Genomic DNA, 19,405 nt, shown 5'->3' with positions numbered 1-19,405 from the left:
CATAATTGTCTCCGTAAAATTTTGTAGTCAAATAATCTTGGCATTTTCTATATAGTTTTATGTGCTAAATAAATTGAGCTGAGAATCATATTAAAAATCATGTTGAGGCTATGTGCCAGTATTATTGGGACCCACAGAGGTCATATTACTGTGAATTATTTATTTTAAATTGAAAATTCAAACTCAGTCATGTTCATGTCATTACATATCATATCTTAGTCTCTGTTGTTATTTATTGATGCATCATATTATTATTTTCGGGCTATTTTTATGACATTGTGAGCCCATGAGAGAGAGAGATTGGAGAGTTTGATGACTGAGTGAGGCCGAGGGTCTGATTGTGAGGATAGTTATGGGATCGGGCTGCACGTCGAAACATGCCATATTTGCTTTATATACTTTATTATTATGGGATCGGGATGCATGCTGCAACAGGCCAGATTGGCTTATTATAGCACGTAAGTTGTCCGTGCGGATTATGGCTGTCCAACGGGACGGGACGGGATGGGACGGGACGGACGGTAGGCCCATCCCGTCCCGCTAACAAACGGGACGGGACGGTACGGGACGGGTTCGCGGGCCTTAAGTGCCATTTTTAAAAAAAATTATTTAAGCATTAAGTTTGGCAACGGATATTCTTTTGACAATGACTAAGTTTTTAAAGTTTGCAACATCAAGTTTTTTGACTTATTTAATGAATTTAAAAATTAAACAAAAAATAGGAAACTAAGTAAAGAATCATAAAATATTAAAACAAAAGACTTGTAATAAAATATTCTAGAAATTATAAATATATAATAGAGTTATAATTTATTTAATATAATTTTAATTCATTAAGTAACTAAGTAAGAGTGTAAGACAATTCATAAAATAAATTCAACGCTTAAAGCCTTTTATTTTATTAATAGAACTTTCAAATCTCACATACAAATATAATTCTTTTGAAGAGCACCTAATCTACGCAGCCACCTTCTAGGAAGGGTTCTGTTTGAACTAGGCCTCTTAGTAGCCAATAACAAATTATCATACTAATATTTGTAAGCTCCTATATAACTTCGTTGTAACGTATCTATAATTTCTCTCGGATATTGTTCTGAAATTGACAATGTTAATTGATGTTCCATGAGTTCCATGACGTCATCGCTCCCAGTGCTAAGTATCTCATTGTATTCTTCTTCTTCCCTAGTGGTTAATTTTTCAAAACCAAGATTTCTTCTTTCTGAATTAATCCAATCTCTGAATAATACGGAAATCTCTAGACTTAATATTTGTGTAATAGTAGGATAATATATACCAGAAAATTATTTTGTAGCATAATAATTTTTTAAAAAAAAATTTAGTAAGTTCTTTGATCTGATCCCAATCAGAATCAATAATTTGATCAGCAGGGATACCATTATGCATATTAAATACCTTTTGTATAGGAACCCGATAATCATAATTAACTTTAAGCATTTCATAAGTAGAATTCCACCTAGTACAAACATCTTTTGGAACTTTTCTATATGGAAGGTTAGCACTAGCACATTGTTGAGCAAATTCACGAATTCTACTCGCTTTATTAGCCCGAAAAATATAGTCGCAAGCAAGTTGTACTTTACTACAAGTATCAGAAAATAAATTAATACCATCTTTTACAACCAAGTTAAAAATATGGCATGCACATCTAACATGAAAAATTATCGGATTAATTGGACAAAGTCTAGTTCTTAAGCTAGTTGCTGCAGTTGTGTTAGCAGAAGCATTATCTAAGGTGATAGTTAAAACTTTATCAATGAGTCCATAAAAATCAAGTATTTATAGAACAGTAGTTGCAATATATGCTCCAGTGTGTTTTGAATCAACAAATTTATAACCAATAATATATTTTTGCATGTTCAAGTGATGATCAACCCAATGACTTGTAACAGTTAAATAATCACAACCATTAGGACTACGACCTATATCAGATGTGATAGACACTTTACAATCTAAGTAAAAAATACACAACGAATATACTGAAGATATTCGGTTTGAAATTTAAAAACATCATTTCTAACTGTAGTCTTAGGAAAACCTTGAAAAGCAGGATTATAAGTTTCTTGTATATAATGCACAAAAGTAGGGTGAGAAGGAAAAGTAAAAGGTAAGCCACAGACAGCCACCATTTTTGCTAAGTTCTCACGATCTCTATCTTTGTTATAGGGGCGTAAAATAGTACCAGAAGCGGGTCAAGCTATTGTTGTAAAAAATTAGAACCCCCATCAGATCCACTAGGAGTGCTAGTACCGATGCTAGGATCCGGTATTTGTCCGGTTTCTATTTTATCTTGTATCCATAAAACTTTGTGATCCCTACCTAAGTGCCTAGATAAACCCCCCGTCCCACCACTTTTGGTGTGCGCAAATCGTTGCTTACATATTTCATATGTAGCACGTTGATTGACTTTATCATGTTTAAAACATTTTCATACAAGTGATATTTTGGGACGTTCACCCTTAGGCTTACCCCTTACAGGAGGTACAAGGGATAAAGCTCCGGACCGAGATTGACTCTGAGTTGGAGCTTGTGTTGCGGGACTAGTGGATGTTTCATCTAATTCTTCTTCCTCATTTTCTTCGTCCTCAATAAAAATATCATTGCCAAATTGTCTTTGTAAAGTTTCATGATCTAGTTGTTCTCCGAAATTAATATTATAACATGCGGGGGGGTTGGAAAAATGAAGTTTCATCAACATGAGTCATTTCATTTATATGTTTTCTAATTATAGGAGAAGGGCTTGGATTAGGATTACTACTACTTTCACCATTACTAGTTTTTTTAAATACGCCAAATACATTTTTAGGTGCCATAATTTAAATACGAAATTAAATTCAAAAAGTTAACACAAAAATCAAAAACACAAATGAAATACAAAAATAGAACACGTAAAGTAAACACAAAAATTAAGCACTAAAATAATGCGCAAAAAATATATATTAAAATTAGGAGATGGAACGAGTGCACCGTGATTAAATATTGAAACTTGAAGAAATTGCCCAAAATATTGCTCCAAATACTTGAAGAATTAATTTGAAGCTTGAAAGTTGCTCCAAAAATTTGTCCAAATACTTGAAACTTATCACTTGATTGCGAGAAAATTGAGAGAATAATATAGATAGAATGTAAGAGATTTGAGAGAGAATAATTTATTTTTGTGGGAAGAAATGAAGAAGGATTGGGGTATTTATAGTAAAAAAATAGGGCCAAAATATAATTTAATAAACTTAGGGATTATATTAAAAGTTTGGGGGGTAGGGGGGTGCTTTGGGGAAGGGGGCAAATATGACCGTTTTTAGCCGTTGGGAACGGCTATTTTTGCAATTATAGCTGTTGCCCAACGGCTATAATTCAAAAAAAGGGACGCGGGACGGGACGGGACAGGTGGGACGAGCGGGACGGGACGGGCGGGATGGGACGGGACGAAATGGGACGGGATAAACGGGACGAAATGGCTATCCCGTCCCATCCCATGTCCCGTTTAACATGGGCCCATCCCGTTTAAAATTAAGTAGGACGGGACGCGGGACGGGACCGAGACGGGACGGGACGTCCCGTCCCGTTGGACAGCCTTAGTGCGGATACAGATATTGATACTATAACACGTAAGTTATCCGTGCATCACGTGAGTTGTCCGTGCAGATTATAGCGCTTGGGCTGAAGGAGCCCCTCCGGAGTATGTACACACCCCCAGTGAGCGCAGGTACCTACTGAGTGCGAGTGCCGAGCGATTTGGAGGATTGAGTGACTGTGAGGAATGAGTGACTGGGAGGACTGAGTGAAATAATACTCTGAGAGTATGCATATGATTTCATCACTGAGTTGTATCGCATTGACATGCACATATGACATACATGCATAAAGATATATTTTTATCATACTGTACAACATCACATCATTCATGATTTCTCACATATGTTAACAGATGGGCATAGTGATGCATTTATTTTACACGGGTTATCTGGAAAGAAAATGAAATATCTCTTTTATTATTGAAAGGATTTTTGGGAAAATTATTGTTTTCAAACTTATTCATATTTTTGGCAACTTCGGTAACGATTTGGGTTTTCACTGATGTACTGGAAAGGAAGAACTATTGTTAGAAATCATGATTTAGCTGAGCATTTTATCTTTGAGTTACTTCTTGTATTATTGCTTTACGTTGTTATGGACTATTGTGGACTATTGGTTTTGGATCCGACTTGGGTAAAAGCTCGTCACTACTTTCAACCTAAGGTTGGGTTTGTTACTTATTGAGTACCTGGGATCGATTGTACTCATACTACACTTCTGCACCTTGCGTGCAGATGTTGGCTGTTGATATTGTTGTGTTTGTTGGGAGATGGATCTGAAGACGTATATGCGTTCTAGTTGTAACTGCCTCTTATTCATGGTAGCCTTAGATTCATAAAATTTTGTTTATGTACTTTTCAAACAGATGATGTATTTACTTCATACCAGTTTTGTAAACTCTATTCTTAGAAGCTCATGATTTGTACTATCAGTTCTTGAGAAATGTATAAGGTTGAGATAATTATTTACTTAAATTGCTTTATTAATTATTATTGAAATTGGTTAGTGGTTAAGTGGCTTGCCTAGCGGGTGGATTAGGTGCCATCACGACTAGTCGGATTTTGGGTCGTGACATATTAACCTGCACTTTGGTCTGGTGTAAGGATGACAAATTCCTTATTGAAATTACTTGTTGGTACCTTCAATTTTTTTGAAGACTTAACAAGAAATAGGAGTATAAAATTTCATTAGTACTTATCTTTCTCTTGAGATGCTAAAATTATTTGGTTGGAGAGAAGATTGGACTTCTATAGCACTTCTATAATCGTGATGGTTTAGACTAAAATCCATTTTATACTAGCCATTTTCTATTCTCTTTTGAGGTTAATATTTTCCAGTTGGGATAAAGTGAGAAGATCAAAGGAGGAATAATGTCGCGCCAATAGTTCTACATGCTGGTAATCAAAGACATGACAACGCATGCTATTGTAGTATTGGAGAATGTTGCCTGAATCTTGCACGGCAGAGAACACTGCCTTTTATCTGAAGCCATGTCTTGAATTTCACAAACTCAAACCGTACCAAATCGAACAAGAAAAACCTAATCATAAGGAACTATCTTCAATTTAATATTTGGTAATATACAATTGATAATTCAAATACTAAATTACTAAACTGAATTTTTTAAATATGGAACGAAAGTACCGCCTCTAGCTCATATCAAGCCATCGTACCAAAGTGCTCTCATAAATCAACAAAAGTTTTCTGCCTTCACAAAATCATAGCCAGGCCCCACAAGAAATAATTCTGTTATTCTCGCTCCTGCCACATCTCCTGTAACCTTAGAATGATCCGCAAGAAAGGTGGTAAGATTTGAATCTAATAGAGGTTAATTAAACTTAGTAAATATAATATTTGGATTCCACTGCAATAATAGTAGGGGCAAGTGCGTAGATAGCCATTTTTTGGAATGTTATTTAGAGATTAGCTAGTACTTATTTTGTTCATGATAATTCATGATATTTTTGTTCCAAAAAATTTAACTGAAAAACTGAAATTCAGAACGTACTGACTAATTCTTAAATAGCAGCCCTTTAGAGTGACTACCTGGTGTCATTTTCACATAATAGTATATATGATGGGCCTTTGAGTCCCTAATGTGTTTTTTAAGAATTAACTTAAATAGCCGCTCACTGAATTACTTAAATTAAAATTAGATGGCGGATATATAATATAGGCCAAATACCTAAGCGGCCCCTTAAAGTTGGCTCCAATTTCTATTTTGATACTTTAATAAAGCTCAATACTTATTGAACACTTTAACTTCAATAAAAATGTACCTATTGAACGCATATGCTAACATGACATAGTGTTTGTAACTACACGCTCTTTTGAGAGCGTGGAAAGAAAAAGCAAAGAAAATACTCCTTAATTTTAGTTTTTTCTCTTCTTTCCTTAATCTTATTTTTTTGCCACCATCATCTCTAGCATGACTCCACCATAGCCACAACCTTTGACACCAAATTCCATCCCTACCGGTCCATCACTGCCAAACCACCTAAACTCATAATCCTCTCCATTGTTAAGAATCTTACTCTACTGTAGTAATATTTCAATCTAAGTTTAATCACAGCTTTGAACTCTAACTTTGTGGGGCCAACCATAGACTATTATTGTATATCTCAATTTTGAGATTTAGGGAATAAATTTTAAGTTCTAATTTTATTTGAGTTGGAATCTGTTGGCTGAAACAGTTTGCTGCATGAGAATTAATTTAAGGAGAAAATTTGACCTCCATTAAAGGAGCTTCGAGCTTGAATTAAAAAAAACGATATGAAAACTTTGACTAGAAATCAATTGGGTGTCATAGATTCTTGTTGGAAACATTTTTGAAAATCTGAATCTAATGTTTGAGTGCACTTTAAGCTGGTTCGAATTGGATTTTGGTTCAAATTTTTCGGAGCCTTCATTGCGAGAAAGACGACTTGGCTTCCTTGAATTCGTGCATATTTTTTCAATTTAATCACCGATTTATGTTCGAATTTACGAATATGTTTATTTCAATTGGTTGTTGTTTGCTCAGATTAGTGATTGTGTGTGGTTCTACTTGTTATTTGGAGAATACGAGAAAAGAGTTCAGTGAGGAACTGCAATAGCTAGGAAATTAGGCCGGTGAGGAGCTTGAGACGATGGTAGGTAAGGGGGTGCAGTGAAGGGGTTGTGGAGGGCCTTTTAGAATTTACTACAAATAATAGTCTGAAGAAATACAACGGTCTCAATGAAAGAAACAGTAGAACATAAAAGATAGACGAGGACTTCAAGGTCTGTGAATGCCGACAGATCTATCTTGAGTCTCCGGACAGCAGATCAATAGCAAAATCTCGATCAACCCGAGCCGGTATCAAAATCTATACAGAAAGTGCAAAGTACAGTATCAGTACAACCGACCCCATGTAATGGTAAGTGTCGAGCCTAACCTCGATGAAGTAGTGACGAGGCTAAGGCAAGACACCAACAAATCAACCTGTATAATTTAACAGTATATATACAAATAATAGAAATGAAGAACTAAACATGAAATGTTGGGAGGGGAACATACTGAGGGGAATACAAGATAAAGAACTACAATAGAATGATCACTGAAGCAGTCAATATGCTATGAATCAATAGGAATGGTGAATACAGTAAGAAAAAATGCACGGCATCACCCTTCGTGTTTTTACTCTCAATCTCACCATAAAATTAATAGAAACAGTACGGCATCACCCTTCGTGCATTAACTCTCATATCATGGCACGGCATCACCCTTCGTGCTTTTACATTTACAATATGGCACGGCATCACCCTTCATGCATTAACACTCACAATATGGCACGACATCACCCTTCGTGCATTAACTCTCATATTATGGCACGATATCACCCTCCGTGCATTAACACTCTCCCTTACCATAATGTAATACATAAATAACAACGGGGAGATAGAATAACAAGTACAAACCTTACTTCAACATTTGGTTACACAATATAAATCTCACCTTTAAAAAAAAATACTCGATTACCAACAGAAAATCCGTAAACATAATAATGACGATCAATTTAACAATACTAGTATAAACATGTAGCAATTAGGCATAGGAAGAGACAATATAAGAAAACAGAAGACACATGGAAGAACAAGTAAATTGGCGGCACATAAGTACGCGTCGCCTCACATATACGCCGCTCACATGAATTTCACTTAGCAAGTAATCTAAGGTTCCTAATTCCCTCAAGTCAGGGTTAGATACAACACCTACCTCGCTCTAAAGGCCACTTAATTCTCAATCATAGTTTTTTCTTTGGAATTCACCTCCAAACCACTCGTATCTATTCAAAAATGACTCAATAATATCAAATATTGCTAAAGAAATCAATTATATTGCATGAATTAAATTTCCCAAAATTTTTCCAAAAAGTTAAAAAATCGACCCTGGGCCCGCTTGGTCAAAATCTGAGGTTCGGACCAAAATGCACTTATCGATTCACCCCCAAGACCGAATATATAATTAGTTTTGGAATCCGACCTCAAATTGAGGTCTAAATCCTCAAATTTCCGAAATCCCTAGTTTCTACCCTAACCCCTAATTATACCATGAAAACTCTAGTTTTTAGGTTGAATTCTTGTAAAATTAAGTAAAAGATTGAAAGAAACGAGTTAAGGAACACTTACCTATAATTTGGGAAAGAAAATGTCTTTGAAAAATCGCCCTAGGCCTCCTATCCTTTTGAAACAAAAAGAAAAATGGCTGGAGTCCGAATTAAATGAACTCACTACCCAGCTACCTTCGCACCTGCGGTGCTTTGGTCGCACCTGCGTATCCGCACTTGCGAACAGGACGTACGCTTCTACGGAAAAGGACTGGGCCAACTGGGGCCGCACCTGCGGACAGGGTTCCGTTTCTACGGTCCTGCTCCTGTGGAGAGAAGTCCGCATCTGCAGAAAAATGAAGTCCAGGCCTGGGTCGCACCTGTAAGGCTAACGCTCGCACCTGCGACTAAAGGCTCGCAGGTGCGGGCACACCAGATTTGGTGCACCAGCTGCCTTGTTGAGGTTTGAACTCAACTCGCGCATCACCCGAATGGAACCCAAGCCCTCGGGGCTCCAAACCAAATATGCACATAAGTCTAAAAATATCATACGGACTTGCTCGCGCTATCAAATCGCCAAAATAACATCTAAAACTACGAAGTTAGCACCAAATGAAATAAAATTCTCAAGAACACTGTAAAGTTACTATTTTCTCAACCGAGTGTCCGAATCACGTCAAATCAACTCTGTTTCTCACCAAATTTCACAGACAAGTCTTAAATATTCTAATGAACCTGTACCGGGTTTCGGAACCAAAATACAGACCCGATACTAACAATGCCAAACATCAATCATTTCTTAAAAACAAATAATTTTCAGACTTCTAATTTTCATTAAAAATTCATAACTTGAGCTAGGGACCTCCGAATTTGATTCCGGGCATACGCCTAGGTCCCATAATTTGCTACTGACCCACCGGGACCATTAAAACATAAGTCTGGGCCCGTTTACCAAAATTGTTAACCGAAATCAACTAAAATCAACTTTAAGGCATAAATTCTTTTTTCATCAATTTCAACATAAACGCTTTCCGAAAACTTGCCCGGACTGCGCACACAAATCGAGGAGGGTAAAAATGAGATTTGTAAGGCTTAAGAGCGCAGATTCGAATTCTAAAACATAAAATGACCTTTTGGATCATCACATTCTCCACCTCTAAAATAATTGTTCATCCTCGAACGGACATAGAAAAGTACCTGGGCTGGTGAAAAGTTGGGGATATCTACTCCGCATATCGGACTCGGACTCCTAAGTAGTTGCCTCAATAGGCTGACCTCTCTACTGCACTCGAACTGAAGGGTAACTATTTGATCTCAACTGGCGAACTTGCCGGGCTAGAATTGCCATCGGCTCCTCCTCGTAAGTCAAATCCTTGTCCAACTGGATAGATCTGAAATCTAACACATGGGACGAATCACCGTGATACTTTCGAAGCATGGACACGTGGAATACCGGATGAAAATCTGCTAAACTAGGTGGCAACGCAAGCCTGTAAGCCACCTCTCCCACTCTATCCAGAATCTCAAAAGGTCCGATATACCTAGGGCTCAACTTGCCCTTCTTTCCGAACCTCATTACACCCTTCATGGGTGATTCCCGAAGTAACACTCTCTCTCTGACCATGAATGCAACATCACGAACTCTACGGTCGCCATAACTCTTCTGCCTAGACTGAGCTATGCGAAGTCGATCCTGAATAATTTTGACCTTATCCAAGGCATACTGTACCAAGTCTGTGCCCAACAACCGAGCCTCTCCCGGCTCGAACCATCCAACTGGCGAACGACATCACCTTCCGTATAATGCCTCATATGGAGCCATCTGATTGCTCGACTGGTAACTATTATTATAAGCAAACTCCGCAAGTGGCAAGAAATGATCCCAAGAACCTCCAAAGTCTATAACACAAGCACGAAGCATATCCTCCAATATCTGAATAGTGCGCTCTGACTGCCCGTCCGTTTGAGGATGGAATGCGGTGCTCAGCTCAACTCGCGTACCCAACTCACATTGTACTGCCCTCTAGAAGTGCGAGGTGAACTGTGTACCTCGGTTAGATATAATAGACACGGGCACACCGTGAAGACGGACGATCTTTCAGATGTAAATCTCTGCCAACCACTTCGAGGAATAGGTAACTGCCACAATAATGAAATGCGCTGACTTAGTCAGCCTGTCCACAATGACCCAAACTACATCAAACTTCCTCTGAGTCCGTGGGAGTCCAACAACAAAATCCATAGTGATACGCTCCCACTTCCACTCAGGAATCTCTAACCTCTGAAGTAAACTACCAGGTTTCTGATGCTCACACTTTACCTGCTGGCAATTTAGGCACCGAGCTACATAGGAAACTATGTCTTTCTTCATCCTCCTCTACCAATAATGCTGCTGCAGGTCCTGGTACATCTTGGCAGCGCCCGGGTGAATAGAATACTGAGAACTGTGAGCCTCCTCAAGGATCAACTCACGAAGCCCATCCGCATTAGGCACACAAATACGACCCTGGATCCTCAAAAATCCTTCATCTCCAATAGTAACCTGCTTGGCACCACCGTGCCGCACTGTGTCTCTAAGGACAAGTAAATGAGGATCGTCATCCTGTCGATCTTTGATGTGCTCAAACAAAGAAGACCGAGCAACTGTACAAGCTAGGACACGGCTGGGCTCAGAAACATCCAACCTCACGAACTGGTTGGCCTGAACATCCAATGTAAGCGGTCTCTCACCAACTGGAATATATGCAAGGCCACCCATACTGACTGACTTTCTACTCAAAGCATCGGCCACCATATTGGCCTTCCCAGGATGATACAATATGGTGATATCATAGTCTTTTAATATCTCCAGCCACCTCCTCTGCCTCAAATTGAGTTCCTTCTGCTTGAACAAATACTGCAAGCTCCGATGATCAGTGAATACCTCACATGGCACGCCATAAAGATAGTGCCTCCAAATCTTCAGCACGTGAACAATGGATGCCAGCTCTAGATCATGAACAGGATAATTCTTCTCATGAACCTTCAGCTGCCGCGAAGCATATGCAATAACCTTGCCACTATGCATCAATATCGCACCCAGACCAATACGAGATGCGTCACAATATACTGTATAATATCCTGAACCTGTGGGTAACACTAATACCGGTGCCATAGTCAAAGCAGTCTTGAGCTTCTGAAAGCTCACTTCACACTCGTCTAACCACCTAAACGGGGCACCCTTCTGGGTCAATCTGGTCAACGGGGCTGCTATGGATGAAAACCCCTCCACAAATCGATGGTAATAGCCTGCCAAATCCAGGAAACTACGGATCTTTGTAGCTGATATGGGTCTAGGACAGTTCTACACTGCCTCAATATTCTTAGGATCCATTTGAATACCCTTTGTTGATACAATGTGACCCAAGAAAGCAATTGAACTCAACCAAAACTCGCATTTTGAGAGCTTAGCATATAACTGCCTGTCTTTCAGAGTCTGATGAACGATCCGAAGGTGCTGCTCATACTCCTCTCGACTATGGGAGTAGATCAAGATATCATCAATAAACACAACCACAAAGGAATCCAAGTAGGGTTTGAACACCCGGTTCATCAAATCCATGAATGTTGCTGGGGCATTTGTAAGCCCAAATGACATCACTAGAAATTCACAATGCCCATACCGAGTCCGAAAAGTTGTCTTAGGAACATTGGATGCCCTAATCCTCAACTGATGGTAGCCAGATCTCAAATCAAGCTTTAAAAACACCTTGGCACCCTGAAGCTGATCAAATAAATCATCAATCCTCGGCAATGGATACTTGTTCTTGATGGTGACTTTGTTCAACTACCGATAATCTATACACATCCTCTCAATATTTCTTCTTCACAAACAACACGGGTGCACCCCCAGGGCGAGACACTAGGTCTAATGAAGCCCTTATCAAGCAAATCTTGCAACTGATCCTTCAATTCTTTCTACTCTGGCGGGGACATGCGATATGGCGGAATGGAAATAGGCTGAGTGCCCGGAGCCAAATCAATGCAGAAATTAATATCCCTGTTGGGTGGCATCCCCGGCAGGTCTGCAGGAAACACTTCTAGAAACTCACAAACAACCGGTACTGAATCTATAGAAGGAACCTCCGCACTAGAATCGCGGACATAAGCCAAATAAGCTAGACACCCCTTCTCGACCATATGCCGAGCCTTCACATAAGAGAAACCCTACTGGCAGAATGGCCATGATTCCCTCTCCACTCTAATCGAGGAAACCCCTACAAGGCTAAGGTCACCATCTTAGCGTGGCAATCTAATATAGCATGATAAGGTGACAGTCAATCCATACCCAGTACGACATCAAAATCAACCATATCGAGTAGTAGAAGATCTACACGAGTTTCAAGACTCATAATAGAGACCACACACGAGCGATAAACATGATCTACAATAATAGCATCTCCCACTGGTGTGGACACATACACAAGAGCACTTAAAGAATCATGGGGTACAACCAAATAGGAAGAAAAATAGGATGACACATAGGAGTAAGTAGATCCCGGATCAAATAGAACTGAAGCATCTCTACTACAAACTGAAACAGTACATGTGATAACAGCGTCAGATGACTCAGCCTCAGGCCTCACTGGGAAAGAATAACACCGGGGTTAGGCCCCACCAACCTGAACTACGTCCCTGGGACGACCTCTAACTGGCTGGTCTCCACCTCTAATGACCTGACCTCCATCTCTAACATTCTGGCTTCTACTGGCTGCCTGACCCTTGCCTTTGGCTGGCTGAGCAGGTGGTGCAGCAACTGGTGCCGGAACCATGGCACGAGAACTCTGATGCCGTGAGTTGCCCGTTGCTCGAGGGCAAAATCTAGCAATGTGCCTCGGATCACCACAAGTATAACATAACCTCGGCTGTTGTGACTGCTGACCCTTAAACTGACCATATCAACCCGAATAACCACCCTGATAACTCGGGAGTGGAGGTGCACTAATAGGAGCTGGTGGTGCATTGTAGGCTAGTTGGTCGGAATAATGCATCTGAGGGCCACGACCACCTGAGGCACCGTGGGATGCCTGGAGCGCTGAATGAAATGGTCTGGGAGGATGGCCTCTACCAAAAGTACTCCTACCTCTAGATGAGGCACCACTGAACTCACCGGAATGACGAGATCTCTTGTCATACCCCTGACCTCCCTGAGTAAGAACTATTTCGACTCGTCTGGCGATATTAGTAGCCGCCTGAAAAGAAATCTCACTCCCAGTATCCTTAGCCATCTGCAATCTGATAGGCTGAGCAAGTCCATCAATAAACCTCATCACCCTCTCTCTCTCGGTGGGAAGTGTAAGAATAGCATGATGGGCCAAATCCACAAAACGGTTCTCATACTTAGTAACAGTCATACTGCCATGCTGGAGATGCTCAAACTGACGGCGACACTCCTCTCTCAATGTGATAGGCAGAAACTTCTCTATGAAGAGCTGAGAGAACTGCTCCCAAGTAAGAGCAGGCGACCCAACTGGTCTGGTCAACAAGTAATCTCTCCACCATTTCTTGGCGGAACCAGTCATCTAAAATGCAGCAAAATCAACCCCATTGGTCTCAACTATACCCATATTTTGTAGAACCTCGTGACAGTTGTCAAGATACTCCTGGGGGTCCTATGAAGGAGCACCACTAAAGTGAACAGGAAAGAGCTTGGTAAACCTTTCCAATCTACATAAAGCCTCAGAAGACATAGTTGGCCCATCTCCGACCTGTGCCGCAATAACCGACTGAACTAATCTGACTGGTTGAGCTGCTGGAGCCTGATACTGGGGAGCTATCTGCTCAGGAGCGGGAGTGGTGGGAGTCTGGGCTCCTCCTCCAGCCTGAGAGACTGTTGGTGCCATTGGAAATATGCCAGTCTGGGCCACACTCTCCATAAGGCCCACCAAACCGACCAAAGCGTCCTGAAGTACTGGGGTAGCAATGAACCCCTCCGGAACCTGAGTTGGTCCGGCAGGAACAGTCTAGACTCGAACCTCCTCGTCAAGCTCTATCTGAGGCTCCACTGCTCGGGCTCTAGGCTGAGCCCTGCCCCTGCCTCGGCCTCTGGCACGGCCTCAGCCTCGACCTCTGCCCCGCGTAGAAGCTGCCACTAGAGGCTCTGGCTGCTGCTCAACTGAGAAAGCGGTACGTGTTCTCGCCATCTGCGAGAGAATAAGAATAGAAGAGTTCAATCAGCATTGAGAAAGCAAAATCGCACGACAGAGAAGAATAGAAGTGAAACTTGTTCCTAAACTTCGTAGCATCTGGAAGATAAGTACAGACGTCTCCGTACCGATCCTCCAGACTCTACTAAGCTTGCTCGTGAATCGTGAGACCTAGGCAACCTAGGCCTTTGATACTAATTGTCACGACCCGAAATTTCCCACCGACGGGACCGTGATGGCACCTAACATTTTACTTGCTAGGCAAGCCAACGTTAGAGAACCATTAAACCAATTTTTTATTCCCATTCAGTAGTAAACAATAAATAACTAAGATAAAATATAATAAGTGCGAAATATCATAAAACTGTATTAATTACTACTACCCGTATCTGGAGTTACAATTCACAAGCATTCTAGAATATACTACAAATAATAGTCTGAAGAAATACAACAGCCTGAATGAAAGAAACAGTAGAACAGAAAAGATAGACGGGGACTTCAAGGTCTGTGAACGCCGACAGATATACCTTGAGTCTTCGAACAGCGGACCAATAGCAAAATCTCGATCAACCCGAGCCGATATCAAAATCTGCACAGAAAGTGCAGAGTGCAGTATCAGTACAACCGACCCCATGTACTGGTAAGTGTCGAGCATAATCTCGACGAAGTAGTGATGAGGCTAAGGCAAGGCACCTACAAATCAACCTGTACAGTTTAACAGTGTATATACAAATAACTTAAATGAAGAACTAAACATGAAATGTCGGGAGGAGAACATACCGAGGGAAATACAAGATAAAGAACTACAACAGAATGATCACCGAAGCAGTCAATATACCATGAATCAAAAGGAATAGTGAATACAGTAAGAAAAAATGCACGGCATCACCCTTCGTGCTTTTACTCTCAATCTCACCATAAAATTAATAGAAATGGCACGGCATTACCCTTCGTGCATTAACTCTCATATCATGGCAGGACATCACCCTTCATGCTTTTACAGTCACAATATGGCACGACATCACCCTTCATTCATTAACACTCACAATATGGCACGGCATCACCCTTCGTGCATTAACTCTCATATCATGGCACGGCATCATGCTCCGTGCATTAACACTCTCCCTTACCATAATGCAATGCATAAACAACAACAGGGAGATAGAATAACAAGTATAAACCTTACTTCAACATTTGGTTCCACAATATAAATCTCAACTTTTAAATAAATACTCGATTACCAACAGAAAATCCGTAAACATGATAATGACGATCAATTTAACAACACTAGTATAAACATGTAGCAATTAGGCATAGGAAGAGATAATATAAGAAAACGGAAGACACATGGAAGAAAAGGTAAATTGGCGGCTCATAAGTACTCGTCACCACACATATACGCCGCTCACATAAATTTCACTTAGCAAGTAATCTAAGGTTCCTAATTCCCTCAAGTCAGGGTTAGACACAACACTTACCTCACTCTGAAGGCCACTTAATTCTCAATCACAGCTTTTCCTTTGGAATTCACCTCCAAACCACTCGTATCTATTCAAAAATGACTCAATAATATCAAATATTGCTAAAGAAATCAATTATATTGCATGAATTAAATTTTCCAAAATTTCCTCCAAAAAGTTGAAAAATCGACCTCGGGCCCGCTTGGTCAAAATCTGAGGTTCGGACCAAAATGCACTTACTCATGCACCCCCGAGCCTGAATATATAATTAGTTTTGGAATCCGACCTCAAATTGATGTCTAAATCCTCAAATTTTCGAAATTCTTAATTTCTACCCTAACAACTAATTCTACCATGAAAACTCTAGATTTTAGGTTGAATTCTTGTAAAATGATGTAAAATATTGAACAAAACGAGTTAAGGAACACTTACCTATGATTTGGGGAAGAAAATATCTTTGAAAAATCACCCTAGGCCTCCTATACTTATGAAACGAGAAGAAAAATGGCTGGAGTCCGAATTAAATGAACTCACTGCCCAGCGACCTTCGCACTTGTGGTGCTTTGGTCGCACTTGCGCATCCGCACGTGCGGATATGACGTGCGCTTTTGCGGAAAAGGACTGGGCCAACTGGGGCCGCACCTGCGGATAGGGTTCCGCTTCTGCGGTCCCGCTCCTGTGGAGAGAAGTCTGCATCTGCGAAAAAATGAAGTTCAGGCTTGGGTAGCACATGCAGGGCTAATGCTCGCACCTGCGAGCTCGCAAGTGCGGGCACACCAGATTTGGTGCACCAGCAGCCTTGTTGAGGTTTGAACTCAACTTGCGCATCGCCCGAATGGCACCCGAGCCCTCGGGGCTCCAAACCAAATATGCACGCATGTCTAATAACATCTTAATGACTTGCTCGCGCGATCAAATCGCCAAAATAACACCTAGAACTAAGAATTTAGCACCAAATCAAATGAAATTCTCAAAAATACTTTAAAGTTACTATTTTCTCACCAAATTTCACAGACAAGTCTTAAATATCCTAATGAACCTGTACCGGATTCCGAAACCCAAATACGAACCCGGTATTAACAATGCCAAACACCAATCATTTTTAAAAACAAATAATTTCCAGACTTTTAAGTTTTATCAAAAATTCATAACTTGAGCTAAGGACCTCCGAATTCGATTGCGGGCATACGCCCAGGTCCCATAATTCAATACGGACCCGTCGAGACTATTAAAATACGAGTCCGGGCCCGTTTACCAAAAATATTGATCGAAATCAACTAAAATTAACTTTTAAGGCATAAATTCTTATTTTCATCAATTTTCAACATAAAAGCTTTCCGAAAACTTTTCCGGACTGCGCACGCAAATAGAGGAGGATAAAAATGAGATTTTTAAGGCTTAAGAGTGCAGATTCGAGTTATAAAATATAAGATGACCTTTTGGGTCATCACACTGAGGATAGAAAGACTCTATCCCATGCAAGCAAAGCCCTCGTTGATAGTTCAACTCCTCCGGTCCATAAGAATTTTCTACATGTTTTCTCACTTAGCTTAATTACCTTTGCAGGTAATACAAATATCTGTGACCAAAATACTTGGACCGAAAAGAGAATATTCTTTATCAGTTGGACTCTTCCTACATAAGAGAGGAATTTCGCTGTCCAACTTTGAATTCTTCCCATCATCTTTTCCAGCATAAGTTGACATTGAAGCACTAAGAATCTCTTGGTGCTCAAGGGAACAACAAGATATCTTATTGGTAACTCTCCTTTAGTAAATCCAGTTAACTCCATGATTTGCTGTTGAACTGTTGCATCTACACCTCCAAAATAAATGGAGCTTTTGTCTCTATTAGCACTCAGTCCAGAAGTTATTGAGAACTCTTGGAAACAATCAAATAGCATTCAGCAAATCCCAGTTGTATAGTATTCATCTTCTCACACTTTGGATGATAGTTAAAGTCAGGCTCTATCCTGCTACCCTTTGTTTTGGATGATAGTTAAAGTCGGGCACTATCCTGCTACCCTTTGTTTTGGATGATAGTTAAAGTCGGGCACAATAATATCAAGGATATTCAGATCTCCTGCTACCTGACGACTCATTCCCCAGACTTTTAGTACTCTATTGAAATATTCTATCACTAGAACAGATAGAAATGGGGACATTGAATTCCCCTGCCTTAACCCTTTCTTTGCAGTAAAAGGCTTTGTTGGTTGTCCATTGATAAGAATAGAGAGCATTCCATGATCCACTGAATGAATTGGTTGCCCATTGATAAGAATAGAGTAGAATACAGTTTTCAAGCATTCCATGATCCACTGAATGAATTGAGTAGGAAAGTTCAGTCCAACCAAAACAGGGAAAGCTTTACTTATTCATATCACCATTTTAAAACCTGCTTGACAAAGAAATCTCTAGCATGAATTCAGTTCAGTTAAACCTGAATGAGAAAATTGTCCATGGAGCAATCAGCAATGCATAACCATCCTATGTTGATACCTCGTATAACCACAAGCCCTGGCCTTACATTATCAAATATTGATAGCTCCTATATATTCGACCTATGTACATCTTGTTTCATCAGCTTCTTCTGGATATGCTTATTGTCATGTGTCTTATTCCTTTAGCTAACTTCTTTCTTAATATTTAGTTCCTCTTTTATGTGACTTCAACATTCAGTTTTGTGTTTCTTTTTTCTCTTCTTGGTTTCGTTTTGTTAAAATATGTGAACTAGAGTTTCTGATCTGGGGTTCCAAACCCCCAGTGGTTGAAGACAAACCCTTGGCTGTCTAAGCACACTCTCTTCTCTATTTTATTTTGTTTTCATTTTTCCATTTCTAAAAATTTGATGCTTAAACTTTCTTCTCATTTTTTGCACTCTCTTCTCTATTGTTCATTATTTTTTATGTTGCTCTGTTTTAAGACAGAGAGAAGCTTATGATGATAACAAAAATTATCTTAGCGGATTTCAGTGAGATTTAATTATTAATGATCTGATTGTTACACACACTGATGCCCTTCTCTTTAATTTTTTTTTTTTTTGTCTACTATTGAGAGTTTTCTCCTTTTATTTTGTCTAATATTGAGAGTTTTCTCATAATCTACAATGACAGATTTTGTGTTATTTTGGGCGGGATAGAACCTTGGAAGAGCTGGGACGTATGTAACTCTAACATTTTCATCGCAAAGGAAGCACGAGAAGAAAGGAATAAGTAATAAATATATGAAAAAAGTTGTACTCGAATTAACTACGGGTACATTGTCAGACCTTCCCTTAGTATGTGCTACAAAGTATAGAACACATTATCTGTATAAATCTTAAACGTAACTCTAATAGATTTATGTCAATTATATGCAATATTTGGAAGACATACATGATATATGATGACTAAGATGCAGACGTAAACATATATAACAGAAATTTAAAAAAATGCATAGTTTAAATAAATAGTTATTTCATGAAAATTAAAAAATAAAAATTAATATACACAATACTTTTTTCTTTTTGCAGAAAATATACCATTTGAACTTTATTACTTTGGCTAAATCTTCTTTTTATTTGGCTAAAATAAATGGAGTTTCAACTAACTTTTGTAAATTTG

The 19,405-nt window shown here is 39.6% G+C and overlaps 1 non-coding gene across 1 annotated transcript; it reads left to right on the top strand.

Moving 5' to 3' along the window:
* Positions 1–18,734: 18,734 nt before the first annotated feature.
* On the top strand, positions 18,735–18,821 carry LOC117280789 (small nucleolar RNA R11/Z151). Its single transcript, XR_004511363.1, has one exon. It is a non-coding gene; the product is annotated as a small nucleolar RNA R11/Z151 (small nucleolar RNA).
* Positions 18,822–19,405: the final 584 nt, after the last annotated feature.

This window comes from Nicotiana tomentosiformis, chromosome 5 (assembly GCF_000390325.3).
Source record: "Nicotiana tomentosiformis chromosome 5, ASM39032v3, whole genome shotgun sequence".
Taxonomy (NCBI): Eukaryota; Viridiplantae; Streptophyta; class Magnoliopsida; order Solanales; family Solanaceae; genus Nicotiana; species Nicotiana tomentosiformis.
Note: the sequence above shows the minus strand (reverse complement) of the source record. Positions and strands in the feature narration are given on the sequence as shown.